Consider the following 19,312-nt stretch of genomic DNA (forward strand, 5'->3'; position numbering starts at 1 on the left):
ATTAATGAATATTTAAAATCAGCTTATAATTCTCTTTTATGTAAGGCCCTGATTTAGGCAAAAAAAAAAAAAAAAAAGAAAATCCTAAGAAACAATAAAATCAGAATATATTTATTTCGGTATTAATATATTCAGCTTAATACATTATTGCTGAAAAATGAGACTTTACTGCTTTGTGTTATATTTAGCATTTGACATTCAAATGTGAATGCACACAATGTATATGTAATGAGACTGCGACTTTCTTATGAATGCTATCAAAAAACAAGAAAAATAATAAATTTTGTCACTTCTATACACATTATGACCTCCTAAGTTATGTTTTATATGTTATTAAATGTTGTCAAAAGGTGATAAAGTGTTGGCACTTCCATAAGCAATATTTGAGATGTATAAGTTAGACTTGCAGCAAAAGCTTTGGTTTCAGCAGTAATTCCACATGACTTTATCAGGAATAAAGAGCAATTATCCTGGGACATGACTGCCCCTCATAGGCTAAGTATAAACAAAATATGCTCATGAATGTCACAACCATTCTGCCCTGCTGGAAAACAGTGTTTCCTACTCTACTCTTAACAATTATTGTCAATATTAAAGTGATATAAAATATGAAAAAAATATAAATGTGATTCCAGAATTGGCTTGAATATAACCATTAGCAGGATTCTTTAGCAACAGCTAGCTTTATAATAATGGCTTTAAAATCAATCCAAAGATCAAGGGACAAGAGGACTAAAAAGAAGAATTGAAACAGAGAGTGAAACAGAGTAAAGAAGATATATACTTTTACTCAAAATAGGGAATGCATTGATTTACAAAGGCCGCTAGAACTTCCATTTGTGAGGTGAGATTATTCACTAACACCCCATGATCACTAGTTCCTTCTACTTCCTTGTGTTCTAATCTCGAGGAAGACTTTGAGGATATGTCTGTCATATTGGACATTGTCAGATGCCACAAGGAGATTTGAGAAACCCTCTTTACAGCATGTGCACTGTTTATGAGTGTAATCCCCCAGCCAGCAAATGAACCAGCCACATTCATGACTTCCCAGCGAGTGAACAGACCTGTCTGAACACAGCACTTCCTTGAAAATTCTTGCCCATGAAATCTAATATTGAAGTTGAAAACTCTCCACCCATGTTCCTTATAAATCTGTCCATTCCTTCCTTTTCTGAAAGAAATGTAACATTGTCCAAAGAAGTGGAACAAAGGTATGGACAAATGCCCCCTGGGAGGAGCTGGGGGAGGGGGGTGCGGACAGAAGAAAACCAAGAGGAACAAAAGTACAAATTATACTTAATTTAATTATGGCAATTTTCGTAATACTAATAATCTTGACAAACAGCTGTTCCTCCTATTCTCAACTTGAGATCGGGCTTTTGAAAGAAAGAGGTGTGTAATATAAGCCTTAAGAACACCTGTACTAATCATGTAAAATACACTTAAACTTACAGAGATCTATTACTGTGCAGCCACACAACCCATCAAAGTATTTATGTAATAGCAGTTATCATATTGTAAAATTTGATCACAGTGTTATAATCTTGTTAAAAGTGAACCAATACAATTTCAAAAGATTTCTGATGAAGCAAAATACCAATTTTTTTAAAAAACTGACATAGATATGTATTAAGACTTTTATTCATCAATTAACAGGAAAATGTTATTCACTACTTTCCACCAAATTAAAATACTTATAAATGAAGAGTGAAAAAAATATAAAAAACACTAGAATAATAAAGTACACCTTGAGAAACATATCTCTACTCTCTCTAAATCATAACAGTCAAAAAAATTTGCTGGGTAAAATTATCTTTAACAAGTCAGAAAATACAAAAATGAGAATATAGACATTTCAATAGGTACACTGCAGTTTAAAGATTATTAGGAATTTTAAAACAGCACTGGAGCACTGGAATGACTGGATGGAAATTTAGAAGTGCAAAAACAGAAAAGACTCCCATTATGAAAGGAAGGCATTCAAGTCTGCATTGTTCATGTTGAAGAGTCAGATAAAAGTACTGTACCGCCTAAACAAATTCTCTTGCTTTAAGATGGTTCATTATATCAACCTTAATTATGTGACAGTACAATAAAGTGTATGATAAGAAAAGTTTAAAAATTCAGAGTAAATAAAAATATGCATTTTGCTTACCTTTTAAATGTTCTTTCTCCTCTTTTCTATGCCAGTCCAGATGCTTGGGTATAGTTCCTCCCTGCCAGTAGATGGAGATAGTAAAATTGAGTCTTTGGGTGACCTCAAGTCCTAATCTAGGTGGTTCAGAATCTTCAATTTCAGATTTTGGAAGTAAAAAAAAATTTGAATGATTGAAAAGACACATAAAGTTTGTAAAAATAATTATCCGAGTCAGTCTAATGAACTGTCATGGTCATTTGTACTAATCTTTAAGGGAGAGGGTCTTGGCTGGCATAGAAAAAAATAAAAGAAAGAGCATTATTTGGTATGATATATCCCCTTGACTCTTCATTCTTCCCAGATCTTGTTCATTCACTCAACTAATGTCTATTGAATACCCACTCAAAATTGCAGGTTACTGGCCAGATGCTTTCATATATATCATCTACTTAGTGCTTTTAATCACCCTGTGAAGTAGTAATTATTATCCCCTTACATCTTGTTCCAGAAACCATATTTTTAAAAGTGCCATATGGCAAGCTGACTCTTGCTTGTCAAGTTTCTGCAGTCCTCCTGATGGTCAGTTAATGGCTCCTCAGATTTAAGTTGAATTAGTTTCCTCTTGCTATTGATAAAGGAACCTTGACGTTGGAAGCTCATTTGCTAGTGGCAAAAACTGGATTTGTTTCATTTTGTTTCAAATTAATACAAGTCTTCCAACAGAGTTCCAAGAAGAAATTCAAAAAGCTAAGGTGCAACCTTTTTTTAGAAATTAAATGGATCATCTGAAATAAAACAGGAATCAGGAATAGGGCCACATGACAATGTTTTTGTTTGAGAATTGCATACTTAAGATCAAATTCATAAGGAAAAGCATTAAAATTTGTAATTGCTTATAATGACAAGAAAATAAAATTATTATCGTTTTTGAAAGCTAATAGGACATTGAAGTACCTCTTGAACATGATAAAGAAGCAAACTGAACAACATTCAAAGCTGAATTGAACACTGATGAAATTATGAAGTAATTGGTTCCATTTTTCTCACTCAGTTTAGTACGGCTATTGAATTTTTAATTAAATGGAATCTATCTCTTATCCTTATCAAAAGAAAAGTAAGGTTTCAAAATTCGTTGCAGTCATGGTCTATGACTTGATTTCAACACAACACACTTTGAAAAAATAAGCATTACCCAACTAATCAAATAAAAGTAATACCAATTTCTTTAAGAATGACATAATAAAAATAAAATTTCTCTCATAGAATCACCTTTAATCATGCTTCCCAAATGAGCATACTAATATTTTTATACCTTTTTATAGTTCTTAAAATAATTTTCAGATTGCAAAATACTTAGGAAAGTTTTTTCCAGGTCTGACAACCTTAAAAACTAAATGTTTCACACGCATTTTATTCCTGTGAAAACAGAATTAGTTGTCACAATAAATAAGGTGACCACACAATTTCTTGTCCAAACAAATACATTTTTGAGAACGAAAGAGGGTGCTATAACCAATTGTGTCAGGCAACAGACATAAACCATGACCATCCCTAGAAAATTTGGACATATTGGTATCCTAATGACAAATGACAATGTTAATCTTCAATCCAGATCTTTTGAATCTAAGTACTATTCTCTTTCCACTACATCACATTACTCCAGGAAATCTTTTAACCTGTGAGTAGTTCTTAAGTATATGTTTTCTAATTTGCATCGTTGTTCAATTTAGCCCACTGAGTAGCATGTTTGTTTTCATAAACTTGGTAATATCCATTACATTTACAGTGCTTTATTTCAAAATAGGTTAAAACAACAGAAACAACAATGATCTTAATACCTTTAACTAGTTAATAATATGATCCTAATAATGGTTTAACTGTTTTTTAATGGGTTATTTGTGAGATGTTTCTAATACTACCAGTGAAGCGGGAGACAATTTTACCAGGTATTACTGATTTGCTGGATTCTGGCTCCATTCCATTGATTGGATTAATAGGGTTGACATTAATTCTAGTTCTAATTGTAAGCATACTTCCAGAATTTGGTACTCCCTGAAAAGTAATAAATTCCATATTAATTTAGAGAAGATAAGAGATCATTTAAAATGTATTTACTGATTATGGTTAAAAAACTTTTCTCAGGAAAAATGAAACTATACTAAAAGTAAAAGCTTCCTGTCCCTCACAAAGAATGCAAGTCTAACATGTTATTCATTTACTTATTTTGTTATTTAGCTTTTAAAGTATCTGTGTGCAATTTAATTAATAAACTCTGAGAGATCATGGACTTTGCCTAGGTTTTTGTTTTGTTTTCTGTTTTGTTTTTTTTTTTTTAATTATTATTGTATCCCCTAAAGCATATCACAATGCCTCACACACAATAGGCACTCGATAAATATTTGTTGACCAGCTGGACTGTCTAAGAAAAAAAGGCCCATATTTAATGTGCAAACATATTTACAAAGAACATCTGGTAGATCAAAAGGATGACATATGGGTTGATTCCTGGATTATCATTGCTTTCTGAAGGTCACTGGCTTAAGAATTGACTGAGATTCCTCACGTTATATGAAAAGACACCAGCAACCAATTGCCATGCCATAAAATCTGTTTCTATGGAATCTAATTATATTAAATTCATATTTGGAATTCCCTCACGATGATCTTCAAGATCTCTAAAATTAAACTTGTAATAAATGCAAGGAAGAAATTATTTTCTTCTTTCTGAAATCAAAAGTTAAGTATTTGTTTTAAAAATAAATTACCCATTCTCTTAGCCAGATTTGAGAAACACATATATACTAGTCAATGACAACTTTGAGAGTTTCTCTTCACAGTTCCTTTCCTTACCACAATTCCAAGGCCAAAAATTTGTTTTAGACAGACTTATTTTTCTGTGCCAGATGTGAGGTATAAAAGGCAATGTTTAGAAGTGACCGTAAGTATTGTATAGCAACACCATTATAGTAAAGAGCATGCCAGTAGGGTGACCTAGACAGAAAAATATAATGATAAAGGATGTTTTTGAAACAAAAATAAACCTTAACATGATTTGCTAAATAATGTCTATAATCCTCTGTTCCTTTTTAATTGTTCCAGTTATAAAACTAACCTTAAAAATTCCTCAAGTATGTTAAACTTCTGAACCAAGTACTTAGAAACAAAATCTATGTTTTGATTCTTTTAAACCACTGGCTTGAGAAAGTTTTGAGAATCTGATGAAAAGTATGGATGTGCAAACCAGAAAATTATATATCTAAATATATACTCTCATAATTTTCACACAATAGCACATAATTTCAGATTATTCACCCAGTCCCCAGAAACTATCTATGAAACTTTTTATCTATGAAATCAAAGTTAAGAACACTTTCCACAAAAATAACTTTTCCATTATAAAGCAAATAAAATAATGTGTTTTTCACTCCAGGATCAGAAGGACTAAGTGGTATTTGAAAAAATATACACGTGTGTGCACATACACACACTCACACACACAGATATAGCAGGTGCAGGATGTTTTTTTATATAAAAATAATGACAACATTTCACAAACTTCCGAAACAACTCTATAAAAGTATTTAATATACTGTTTGGAAAAATATATCTCCAATGTGTAATTTAGAACAACCCAAGAATTCTTTACATTCTTTAATTTAAAAACATATTAATTTTTCTGGAGAAATTTTGAAGATTTCTTATCAAGAAATGTATTAATAAAATAATATTGTAGATGTTCAATTGCACTCCTACATTTCAAAAGGAAGAATTTATTTACTCTATTAATTTTTAAGTGCAAATGACAAGAGCAGTTACCAATTTTGGAGCACCTGTAGTGAGCTAGAAACTGTTAGGCACTCACATGATCTTTCTTACAGCAATACCGTGGAGATTTTACTAGCAAAACTCTTCCAAGGAAAAAAACTTCTAACTAGATTAAGACATTACAAACCGAGAGAACAAAAAAATTAATAACAATCATGAGCCCCACCAGGGAAGATACTCCAAACTGCAGACATGGATTCATGACAGAGCGCTTGATTCTCTGGAGACTCTGAACAGGACCCTGAGGGTGAGCGGTAACAGAGTTCATATATTTTAAAATGAGCAGTGGTTCTCCTGAGCCATGTTGGTGGGTCAGGTAGAATAAAATAGATTTAATGTGATCCTAGTTTTTTTCTGCCTGAATTGATAGTGCTTTGTTTTCAGAAGATAATAAGACATTAGAAGTTTTCCTCTATTTTTTTTTATGACGGCAAAAAACCTCATTTGGTCAGGTTGAAAAGTAATAAACACAAGGATTGCATATGTTGTTATTTTTTGGTTCTTAAACAATTATTATAAAAATATAAATAAACTCTTTCACCAGACTTTTTTAAAAAATTAACATACCTATCACTTTTGTTTCTGACACTACTGTCAATTTAATATGCTTGACATAAGACTTATTTATTTATTTTGGCAACTGGCTAGAACAGGAATTGAACCCTGTACTTTGGTGTGTATCAGCATCATGCTCTAACCAACTGACCTAACCTGCCAGCCAAGGTAAGTTTTATTTATTTTATTTATTTATTTATTATTATTATTATTTTTTTTGTCTTTTTCGTGACCGGCACTCAGCCAGTGAGTGCACCGGCCAGTCCTACATAGGATCCGAACCCGCGGCGGGAGTGTCGCTGCGCTCCCAGCACCGCACTCTACCAAGTGCGCCACGGGCTCGGCCCCAAGGTAAGTTTTAAATGAAACATAGCCTAGCACATGTTTAATGCTCAATATGTGTTAATTCCTGTTGTCTTTGCAATTGTTTTCAGTAAAAGCTATTCAACTTGCTGATATAGTATTCTTCTTCTTCTCTAATAAAGCTTCAGTTTTCCAGCCATCAACCCAGTAGAGTTTTGTCATCTTCAAGCAATGCATGTGTTAAAATTTTCTAAATCTGGGCTCCCTCATCCATCACCAAAAGATACACTACCCTAGTTTAAGTCACACTCACAGCCTTTAACAGTTCTCCAGCTACTATTTAATTATTTTAATTATCTTCGCAAACCTCTTGCATGCTTTTTTAATGGCCAAATTAAAAAGTAGCAATTTTGTAGTTGTTATGAATGGGATCTTTTTTGTGTGTTATATTTATCACGGGTTCTTCACATGACTATTTTTTCTTTAGTACTTACAACTCTCTGAAATTATCTTATGTAATATAAGATTGCTTTATTGTCCTTCTCTCCCTTCCAGAATGTAAGTTCCTTGAAAGCATAGATCTTGTCTGTCTTGTTTATTGCTATAACCCCAGCAATTAGAATAGTACATTGCTCATAGGAAATACCCAATATATATTTGTTCAATTAATAAATTTAAATGTTTCTAACAACATGTCTTAAATGTAACTATATAATTGTCAGACTTTGTCTTAGCTGCTTTATGATTTTGTAATCCTCCTATCCATTAAGAGAATACCTAATAAAACTGAGATCATAGCCAGGAGCCAGTAATAAATTAGGACAGTCTACTTAACAAACATGATTTTCTTATTTCCCACATCATGCCTCCTTCTTCCCGTTACTTCTTTGTACATATTTATTACCCTTTAATTTAATGATTCTTTTTTCCCCTTGTTTTACCTGAATAGCATTTTCTTTTTCCTCTCCTTCCTCCTCTTATCCGTGTACCTCACCTAAACGAATTTCATTAGAATTTATTTAAAGTATTCCAAAACAGACAATCTTTCATAGTTTTACGAAACTGTAAGGCTGATGTGAACTTAAGGAAATATTTTTGTCTGAAATCTTGAATGAAAAGATGAGCACACTATGTATTATTATCTTCTACTTCTAAGAAAGTTTCCTTTCAGGTATGCTTTTTCTATAAAATTAACTTTTCTCTATAATCTTCTTGAACAAGGTATTATCCCTCTTTTTTTTAAATGGCATTTATCCTTCTTGCCTATAAATAAATTGATATTACAAAGTTGCTTCCAGAGGCTTATTAATCCAAACATTTTTTAAAAATGAAATATAGGATTAATGCTTCAAAAGAAAGCTCAACCCTAAGCAGTTGATAAGTAAACACCAAGAAGATGAGGAATTTTTTTAACAGAGAGCCATTTCTTAATGGTGACTTTCTCACCACTACATATTCACACAGTTTTCCAAACTTTAAACCGATTTTAATGTAATTTATTTGTGTATTATGTTTTACTATACTTACATGATAAAAGAAGCTATGCCTTGTAAAGCTGTTGTTAAATTTCACTAAAGAAATTGTACAAAGGAAAAGTTAAAGGTGAAAAAACAGAAAACACTGAATACTGAATCATTCAAAAAGTTAATGTACAGAGAAAATCCTATAGGTAAACAGAATGACTGTTCACAAGCAGGAGCTTTTCTTATGTGTATAGAGTTTATGAAAGAAAAACAATGTGCGCAGGGAAAGGCCTAATCCTTAGTATTCCTTCCTATTAACTGCTCAGCTTGTAGTAGCAGCTGCAACTTCTCTTAAGTAGATGCCAACCACAGGGGTTTTAATCAGTTTATGACGGCAAGTGCATAAGAAACTCATTGCAAATGTTAGCACTAAAAAAGAAATGAATGGCAGGAACTGGAACAAATCTAGAAAATGTATAGATAAGCAGGCCTAAAAAGGATTCTATTTAAAAAAAAAAAAATTTTGGCAAAAAGTGCAGATAAAAAAATAAAAAAGTAATCACAAGGACCAAGTGAGTCTAACCAAAAAATTAATGCATAATTCTGTTTCTGATTTACAAATTTGACCAAAGATAAAAAATGTGCAGATATAATCAAAAAGTTAAAATGAAAAAATTTACCATGTGTAAATGGGCCACGTGTAAGAGACCACATCTATTACTACTCTCAGCTATTTTAAAGCTTTCAACCATTTTTATTCAACAGGTACATATTTATGTTTTATATAAGAACTAAATATAAAGTGGGCTTAAAATATTTTAATTCAAATGCAAATTAGTTAAGACATGCTCCAGGAAAATAATTTATTAAGAAGAATACACTACTTAGAATATACTGCTTAAGTACTTTAAGCTTAAGAGTTATAGAGCAGTCTCTTATACTTAATTATTCTTGTAAACATTAGAATCACAGAAAATTTGCCATTGTACATTGAAAGATGAAAGTGTAACCTGAGGGTGTATTGATGTCACACTTATAATTTGTATTACTGCTTATTATATAACTTTGAAAGCTATTTCTCAAATGGTTTTTATAATAAATCCTTACATTTTTTTTAGTTCCCAATAGCTCAATGGCAAATTTTAAAGAAAAAAAACCTAATAAATTAAAGAACATATAACAACAAAAACTAACCTAAGATCACAAAAATACACCTCTTAATAAAAGACCACATACAATATAAGATCATTAAAATTCTAATTTACCACTATGGTTCAAAAATAGTAGGATGTGCCCACTCTGATTAAACTACAACAGTCATAGCTACTGTCATTTACTGTACTTTTCATTTTATATATGATTATATGATAATATACTGAAATTTATATGTGTATATATAAATATACGTAAACATATGTATGGATATGCACATACAATATCAATAAACCCAAATTTCAAAAAATAAGGCACAGGTGTGAATTTCTGGAGATCCAGAGCAAAGAGTCTCTGGCACAGAAGCAATGCAAACAACGCTCGATATTCAAATCCAAAAAACTGATTAAGGGTTTGTTTCTCTAGCACATACATTAGCAAACATTATGGGTTGTATCGCTTTGATGCACTCCAATTGGAATAGCCTGTTGACTCAAGGCTTCAAAAGGCTGGCCAGAGGCTGACTTTTTGCACAAGACCCTTGAATCGATAGCCCACAATGATCTCATCCCATATGAACGCCTGAGGCACATCTTTCATACTTACACATTTTGCAACTTTTACGTAAGGCCACAAAATATGTCTTATTATATATATATATATATATATATATATATATATATATATATATATATATATATATATATATATTCCTTTTCAGTGTTGCATTTTAATGCTACTGAGTATAGAATTTCAAATGACTTGATCTTGGATGAGAAATACTTCTGCACAAAATAAGCATTTAAATACATAACTGTTTTAGGACTTCTATGAATTAAAAAATTCATGTGTATCCTTAGTCTTCTGTTAAAACTTCTCATATTGAAAGAATGCACACACATAATGCTAAATGCATAATAAGATTACAAAATACAGAAAACATTTACTATTTATTACAAACCCCACTTCCGAGACTAGTGTTTTTCAACTACTCTTTTACTCATCAATATTAGTAGCTCACAAGGGATAGTTTTAGGAAGACTAGTTTGACAACAATGCCCACCCCCTAACCAATTAATCCCAAAGAGATTATGATATCCAACCTCCTTCTGGACCAATTTCTGAAAGTGTCGTAATTATATCACTAGCAGTTCTTAATATGATTTTAGGTACAGCATAAAAATACATGTTGATACAACAAGCAAACAGAAAGGACATTGTTGGGGGGGGAGGGAGAAGGGAGGGAGGTTTTGGTGATGGGGAGCAATAATCAGCCACAATGTATATCGACAAAATAAAATTAAAAAAAAAAATACATGTTCTTTATTTTAACAGTTGATTATCCACTTTAATAGATATTAAATATATAAAAATCACATTCTGTTTCCATGGGCGTTTCCTACAGCTTCCTTTGAAACTACATTTATGTAAGGAAAAAAAAGTTCCTCAATGTTAAGGAAAAATATTTACTGAATAATAGCACAAGTTAATATGATTTTAATAAAAGTTGTAAATGTGTATAATGCATTGCCTTAAGTTTGGGATAAAGGCTCTAAGATCCATGAGGATGGAACCAAGGCTGATGTCTTCACTGTTTTAATCCCTAAGGCCTCAGACAGTCTTTGGACTTATTATGCTCTTAATAAGGTTTGCTGAAAAAAATATAACTGATAGGAAAAACCACTTAAAAGAAATGAAAAATATCAGCTTTGAGAAAAAGACAGACTTCGATGCAAAGTAATTCAAAGAATACTAAAGTCCCAGTGCACCAAAAGATCTTTTCCTACTAAATTGTCTGAAACTATCATAAGTCCTTCCTGGTCAAAACACTGAAGGCCAGGTCTATCTATTAATTACAACTACAGAGAAAATGTTGTGTTTATTGTGACATACGCATATATCATCATTTGCGTTTGCAGTTCTCTAGAGATTTATAAGACTAAGGAAGGTATGGCATGGCCAAATACCAGACATGAAGTACCTTCCATGTTAAAATGAAAATCAACAGCGCAATAGCCCTTTGAACAGTAGCTCTGATATGTGACATTAAATTATGAGATGTTCACAAAAAGTGATGGATGATAATAAAGTATAGCTGTGTATCATATAGATAATAAATTATTTTAACTTTAATGAACAAGGAAGGGAAATTAATATACACCATAGATATAACCTTTATCAAAGAATTTTAAAAGTAAAATACTATAGATCACAGGATCTATGTCAACATTTATTTGAATATTTAAATCATTTATTAAACAGCTAGCTTTGAGGACTCAAACTTGAGAGGCTTTAGCTTAAAGTGATTTTTAAGATAGAACCTGGAAAATGAAGAAAACTCAAATACAACTGAAACCTCCTACTAGCAAAACAGCTCTTATATATTCTGGCAAGAATTTCCACAAGTGGTAAAGTTAATGCAAGTGAAATGATTTAGCTACCTATGATTTAGCTCAAGAAACAAAAAGTCAATTTACCTGAAAAAAAGGAAAGGAAGATACTTAACATCTTTCCTTCGGCTGTCTTTCAGTCAAAGACACTGATTTATACTAGACTAAATAAATATTTCTCTAAAATTATTTTTAAATGGCCAGAGTACTAGTCGCAACCTTTTATGTGTATGATAATCCAGGTGCTGCAATTATCAGAAAACATAGCAAAAACAATGGATGAGGACAGGAAGAAAGGGGAAATGACAGGTGTTAAAGCTGCAGTGCAAAGGACAGAACCACAACTTTACTGTTGTGAACAGGGTTCATTCAGGAAGGCCCCTGATAATTGCACATGGCAGCATTTGTAGATGTCAGTGATGTCCTCTTTGGGATAGGATTAACAAAGAATCAAAGGCAACAGAGATTAAAGATACCCCAAATACATTTCATACAAGACTAGTCACTGGGGATTGGACTGAACCTTCTCTGTAGCTACAGAGATGAAAAGGAAATATGACCATCATTCAAGTGTGTGTTGAGCCATTAAAAGAAAAGTCCGCACATCCTATCTGCCAGTATAAACCAGGTCTCACCAGGTGCTTCTTCATCTCAACAAAATAAATAGTAAAATAAATATATGGGGACAGTGAGAAAAAAATAGCACAGCCAAAAGAAAAAGGTAATTTTGATCCTGACAAATCAGAGGAAAAATCTTTCTCAAAAGTGACTTATCACAGAAACGTGAAGAAATAATTTTAAAACTGTTTTATACTATCAATAAAATGCCGAGGAACCAATTACCCTGAGATGAGAGAGAACTTAACAGATAGGGAGCACAAAGAAAGAAGATTCAACCTAAGAATGATCCCTGCTCCCGAGGAGGAAAACACGAGTTGCCACAGAAACAGAATCTAAGGCAAACACCTTCTACTGAAAAAACACAAACAAAACAAAACGATGACCTCAGTATGCAGATAAAATGTTTCCCTGTGTTCCTTACAATCTGAATGAAACAACACCTATTCCTAGTCACTCCCTCACAATATTTTAAATTATAAAAATATGGGGGGAAATCCTGCAAGGTTCTCTTTAAAGAAACAAAACTAACCCAAATAGAGTTTGACTTTTTTTTTTTTTTAATCATGTAACAACTAAAGAATGTTCCCTTTATGAAATGGTTGAGAAAAGATGTGTTTCTTTCTCGGAAAAACTTAGTTGATTGCTTGCTTTAGTGAACAAGGAAGAAATACTACCACAAGCAGCATTAGCTAATATTTATTGAGTGCTCATTAAGTATTGGACATGTTCTAAACTTCAGATAACTAATCTGTCTAATCCTCCCAATACACCTTTGAAACAGGCACATTTCAATTCCCCATTTTACAGATAAGAAAATCGAATTATATAGAATTACACATGACTATGGAGACAGGATTTATATACTATATTAAAATAAGAAAGACTGAGGAAGCTTATAACAACTTAGTCATTGTTTACGTTGCTAAAGGTCTGGTTACTGGGATTTCTCCTTAATTCCCTGCTTAACTTTTTAAATACAAGATCATAACATCAGTCCCTTCTTCACAATGTAGAATTCTGGTGATATTTTTGAAATATGAAGTGCTTAAAATCTAAAACTATACATTATTTTTCATATTACATGGTGGGATAGAGTATCTATATTAAAGTTATGAAACTTTGAAGTTTTTCTTATTGTTAATATTTTATTTTTATTAACTGAAACACCATAAAAGCAAAAAAACAAACAAAAAAAATTGGCAGTACAGTTCCAAAGCACAACACCTTGTCTTCTTTCAAGAGTATAAACTCAGAATGGACCTTCAATTAACAAACCAAATCTATCTGCATTTTACTTTTCAACAGTCAAAAGCAATACATAATCTAAAAAAGAGTGGCCCATTTATTTAAACATCTCAAATTAACAATTTCAACTTCTTACTGAAAAATGATATAGCTTCTACATACCTTTCTAAGTATACAAGAAATAGTTTCATTTTCAACACTGCTCTTTTTTAATCTACAAAAAACTACTCATGACAAATTTTAAGTGGTGCATTCAAATGACCGTAATTAAATATTCTAAGCCAATTTTGAAATTATAATAGGATAAGTAATGCCTGTGTCAGTTATTTTTATAAAAATTCTTTCTTCCTTCTTGACCCCATTCCAAATCTTACAAAAACTGTAAGTATATTAAATCAATTATCAGTTAAGCAAACTCCATATGCATATGCAAATACCGTACGTTTGAGGCACTGTGATAGTAAAAATATAAGTTCCCACATTATAGGAATATACAATCAAGAAGTGAGGCAAAGTATAATATACTACTTTATACCAGAAGAGGCAAAATTGGAATAAAACATCTTTCTTCTTCTGAGATCATTCCTTTGGGGATCCCCACCCTCTCCCCACCACCTGCATCCCAAATTATTTTGCTTGTTTAACTCGATTGCCCTTGGCACAAACGTTATTTCCCTCATCTACCATACTAGGACAGCCCCTCTGTAATACACTCTAGCATGCTATACTTGTCTTTCACAGCACATTTAATAAACAGACTAATCAGTTGTTTGTAAACTCCTTAGGTACAGGACTATGTTTGCCTTACTCACCATCATGTCCCAGGGCTTACCTAGGGGACTTGCACAAGGAAAACACTTACCAAACATTTGTGAAATTAGAAAATATGTGCATGGGTGTTGGGATGGACAGATGACTATTTGTAATTTAGAATCTAGGATTTAGAATTGTGAGAGGAGAGGAGGCAGAACAGATTTGTTGTGGAGGCTGTGAGCAAGGAACAGTGAGGTCCAGTCTGATCCAATCATTTTGTGCTTAGAGATAATGAAATGGCTTGGCAAAGTAGGATACAAATAAAATTTGGCAGACTAAATTTACTAGAGATAACACTCACTGCAACATTATTGAATTTTATGGGTAAAAATTATAATTAACAATTCAGTTTCAATAACATCATTCCTGTGCTCAAAAACATGTATGACTTCCCAGTGCAGAATGAAGTAACACAAAATCATTGGTCTAGCACTCAAAATCATTTCCTCTGTTATAGATTCTTCACCCAGTCTATACGTTCCATCTCCAATATGTCTCTATAATCCACTAACGGAGCTAGAGCTTTAGAATTAGAGAATGATAACTTTCCCCAGAAGAACTCATACAAAGTAGACCTGCGTCTAATTTACCTTGGTACTTCCAAAGACTAAAATGGCTCTTGACAACTTATCAGTCCTAAATAATTGAAACTTGTCTGATTTTAAACCTTCTTAACCATTTGCTAACTATGTGATCATGACTAACTTATATAACACCTCTGTGACTCAGATAATTCATCTGTAAATGTAGATAATATCAGTTACATTATAGGGCATTTTACGTACAGTGTGCTCTCAAAAAATGAGTTCCCTCTTTTCCCAGTCTCCTTCATTCTTCAATGCTCTTTGAAAAACACAAGAAAATTTAACCTTTAAATCAATCACTGTTGGGAAATCACAATAAGGAAAGGTTTGTCCCTGCTGGTTAATGGTAGTAACTAATTAATTTATGTTATCTTCATAAGGGGTATTTTGAAAGACCTACTTTTCACGGGTAGCAAAAATGATCTACCAAGGCATGAAAATCAATCATCCAGTTCCAGACAGTAAAGGCAGAAACAGCAGAGCCAAGTGGAGAAAGCAAAGCATTTTAAATTTTAATTCCTTGTTTCTTCTCTTAAATTTATTTACTTGAATCCTTCTCTTCAGTAAGAAGCCTAACAGTGACAAAGATAAAAGATAAAATGAATTCTCCAAGAGCACAAAAAACCCCAAACAATTGAGTTTCACTAGTAGGTACAATGCCTGAATAATAAAGAAGAAAGCTGCCGATCAGAGTCTTTGTTTAAGCCTTTATTCAAACAATGGGGCATTTACTCCAAGTTTCAGTGTTCTAAAACATGATTTATGGACATTTTCTAGCTACTAACTAGAAAACACAGGATTTCATAGTTTTGATTTTAAGTAACACTGTTTTTCCTGTTCTGAAATAGTTCTTTCAAAGCCTCCAAGTAATCTACAAAGTAAAAATACCAATAACTTTTGTGATTATACATACCAGGCAGACTTTCCATGCTGAATTTTTATATCTAAAGTAGTAAGTCTCCCAAGTCTTACGTATCCTGATGTTTTATTATTCCACAACTGAAACAAGTCATCGTTAAAAAAATCTACTCTTTAATTTGAAAGTTGAGTCTTCTTAGATTATCATTCATTACTTCTTTTTTAATTCCTTTGTAGATAATTCTAATCAAAGAATTTTCTGACCAAAATATTTTAAGGAAAACAAATTGCATCAAGACTCAAAAACCTTAAGATAATTTTCATCCTATCTTCAAGAAGTCAAAATAATACAAAAATATAACTAATCACATAACCCACTTAATGTGAAAAACAGTAGAACAATATTGAGGAAATTATCCTTAGAAGTGCTTTTAATACCCAAATATAAGACAATTTTTAAAAAGACTTCAAAAATATATTGTGAAATAGTTAAAATTACTATCTTATGTATGTAAACATGCAGGGTACAGAAGGCTAGTACATGACACATGTAACATTTATAAAATAATTATAGAAAATTGAATGTTAATAAAGATTATTCTCTTTTCTTAAAAATGATTATATTGTATTCAATGTCAATATTTTCACTAAAAGTAAGCAATACTACATTTTGAAATAGGTTTCTTTAAAAGAAATAGATTTCTTTAAAACCACCTTAATCACAAGTTTAAATAATTATTAATATCTTCACATTTCAGGTTCCACATACAACTTAGAAAATGTCACTCAGTAACTTCAGCTTGAAGTCATCACTGGTCTAATCGTACCATAATTTCTAAGCACTTTTCTGAATGTGTCTTTGTCTAGATCAATCTGTACTTCATTCCTCTATATCGTTATATTTTTCTATGATTTCATAACATGGTACAGTTAAAAAGGATCATAGAAATCATCAGATTCAACTCTGTCTATTTATAGATGAAGAATATTTGACTATGCTCAGTGGAATGATTGGATAAAGGTCATTGGATCAAAGTCATTTGATTTTGGGGATACTGAAACTGATTATGCACCCAGGTGATCTTCAGACTCTTTGTCTATGTCTCATCCCAGGCCTCTGCATTACCTTCTGTCTCACACACTTACTTTAGGCTACCCCGAGAATGATAAATTTGAGGCAGGAGCTATGTTAACAGTTTTTGTGAAATAATTAAAAAGTGCAAATTATTTTAGCATTGATTGATTACCTTCATTGATTACACTGCCCATACAGAAAAAAATAAATTAACTAGAATATTGCCAGTGACCATTTACTACTATACCTCATTGAATTACAGCAATCTCAGTATGTTTTCTTAACTTTCTTCTTGGTAAAGATAAGGACATCTTTGATGATCTAGGGCTTCATTCTCTCTCTCTTAATGTCTTAAAGAAAACCCATGTACGTGTTTATCTAAACCATGATTTTCTATACTGTTATTTCAAATGATCAAAAATCAAATTAACAATACCATTAAACCTAAAGGGGGTCCTTTGGAAATTCTATGCTACTCCTCAACTGGCTTTCACTTTTGCTAAGAGTATCTATCTTGAATTCATGTATATCCTCAATACAAGGGTCCTTGTGGGGAAAGAATGTTCACACCAATCTTAATAAGGAAGTTAAGAATCTCCATCTCTCTAGGGCATTTAGAATTAATCCACTTTGATTTTTAGAAAAAAAATTAAAAGCAAGTGTTCTATTGTGGATCCCCTAGGATCTCTTCCCTTTTTAAAGTTCAAGTCCTGTGTAAAGATTGCCTCCTAGAAGGAAAGCTAAACAAAATCAGGAGGAAACCTGGGGAAGGCAAACACAGCAGGGATAGCTGTGCCTTCTCTATTTTGTGAAGGGCATTTCCTATCTTTTTACCTGACGTCTTTCTCAGCTAGAATGATAAAAAAATTTTAAGGCCAAGCTCAAGGCTGATTCCAAGGTAAGAGACAAGAAACAGAGTTCACATCCAGGCACCAATCCAGGCTTGTGGGAAAAGCTTTCTATGCTTTCCAAGGTCATCATGAAAAACCTCAGTGGGTTGGTAATAAAGGATACACCTTTTTCCTGGAGTGTTCTGCTACTAACAGATCACTCAGAACCTAGCCTGGGACGCAGTTACATTTTACATTTTCAGTCTGAGGGAAAATCTGACACACAGATACGAGTTTCTGGACATTTTTCTTTGTCACAGGTAATACCTTAAACAGTTGAGTACCTGGATTCAAAAAAGTAAAATAACCACTAGACACCACCTCTTCGTACTTCCTTTGCAAAAGAAAAAAAAGTAAAAGTAATGAGAAATTTCAAATTTTTTGTATTGTAATTTATCCATATCAAACTTCTACTAACATAGTTTACTCTGAACATAATGTTTTGTTAATTATTTACAAAAGTAAAAAAGAGGAATTTTGATATTTAATTTAAAACACATTGTGAAATTGAATCCGTTAATATCTAAATATACCTATACCATATATACGTTAGAAAACTAGTTCAATGGAAAGCATTTACTGAATATACAGATTAATGAATACGTGATTCTATCCCATGATGGATCAAATTTTCAACCCTCTTTACAAATAGGTTTCAAGAATTATACACACACGCACGCACGCACACACACACATATATAAAACAGGTACCCAATCTATTTTTAAAAATTAATTAACTCAATCATTACACTGGTAAATTCCCCATTTTTGCCCTTTGGTTTCTTTTTCTTTTTTATATTTTATAAAATAAGTTACATAATAAATATAATTGTTATTACTTGCATAGGTAGTTGTTGGGTTTTTACTTTTTTTTTTTTTTTAGTATCATTCTTTCAACATTTAAATTCTTGGCTCAAGTCAAAACTTAGTCTTGACATCCATAAAAAAAAGATCAAAACTCTTTTATCTATATAAACAGGTGCAAATGAAATAATTTCAGAGTTTAGTGAATGCTCCCTAGTTGTCATCTATTTTTAATATTCAAATATATTTAGACTCCACGGTACTGTTACCTTTACTTGCTTTATATTAATTAGTTGGAATCAGATGAAATAGTGTACATGTAAGATTTGTAAAAATTGGAGAATTCTTCATCCTTAGTTTTCCCCTTTTCCTTGTAGTCAAAATAGTTTATGAAACCAAAAACATATTTAAGAATACATAACATAATAAGCTATATTTTATTGGGCTTACATGTTTGTTTCTGCAGATGATTGTAATATCAGAAATCTGTCATCTACAGGAAGTTTGTATTTGTATTTAGAAAACAACTATTGCAGGTGACTTTGTTCTGTCTATACAGTTGTGTAAGCTAAGCAATGTCTACCTTCAATTAAT

The 19,312-nt window shown here is 32.1% G+C and overlaps 1 protein-coding gene across 2 annotated transcripts in view; it reads right to left on the minus strand.

Annotated features, from left to right (window-relative positions):
- Positions 1 to 19,312, minus strand: part of PDGFC (platelet derived growth factor C) — a 199,109-nt gene that overhangs the window by 90,769 nt on the left and 89,028 nt on the right. Inside the window, exon 2 of one of the 2 annotated variants that reach the window (XM_063108641.1) lies at positions 2,159 to 2,219. The exons of the other annotated variant lie outside the window; for it this stretch is intronic. The gene's annotated coding sequence lies outside the window, so the exon portion shown is untranslated. The remainder of the gene's footprint in view (positions 1 to 2,158; positions 2,220 to 19,312) is intronic. 2 annotated transcript variants of the gene reach the window in all.

This window comes from Cynocephalus volans, chromosome 9, assembly GCF_027409185.1.
Source record: "Cynocephalus volans isolate mCynVol1 chromosome 9, mCynVol1.pri, whole genome shotgun sequence".
In the NCBI taxonomy this organism is placed as follows: Eukaryota; Metazoa; Chordata; class Mammalia; order Dermoptera; family Cynocephalidae; genus Cynocephalus; species Cynocephalus volans.